We start from the raw sequence: 366 nt of genomic DNA on the forward strand, positions 1-366 counted from the left end.
ATCGCGAAATAAGGCGAAGGGTCCTTTGATTTCGGAGAGGCTGTCTCACTACGGTGGGATGTTTCGAACCCGCTACCCGGACACACACATGCCCAGTCAGACCCAGAGGCAAGCGGTATCCCGTATCTAGGAAACTGATACTGTATTCATCAGATCAATGTATTCGAGTAAATAATAAAGATGCACAAGAATTAAGCAATCTAAGAGAGGATAATATTTCACTAATAAACTGGCTATGCTTTAGGCCTGCACTGCCGGGACTTGCTGCCTTTTGGGTTGCCCTATAACCGGTTTCTTTTTTTGGCTGTTTGGGGATGTGATACTTGAGCTAGTAGTACAGGAGCAAGTGGAAAGGCAGAAGCAGCA

At 45.9% G+C, this 366-nt stretch overlaps 1 protein-coding gene across 1 annotated transcript in view; it reads left to right on the forward strand.

Moving 5' to 3' along the window:
- Window positions 1-366, forward strand: part of LOC119586935 (putative neural-cadherin 2) — a gene marked incomplete at its 5' end in the record, with an annotated part of 72205 nt that overhangs the window by 43341 nt on the left and 28498 nt on the right.

Source organism: Penaeus monodon, chromosome 22, assembly GCF_015228065.2.
Source record: "Penaeus monodon isolate SGIC_2016 chromosome 22, NSTDA_Pmon_1, whole genome shotgun sequence".
Taxonomy (NCBI): Eukaryota; Metazoa; Arthropoda; class Malacostraca; order Decapoda; family Penaeidae; genus Penaeus; species Penaeus monodon.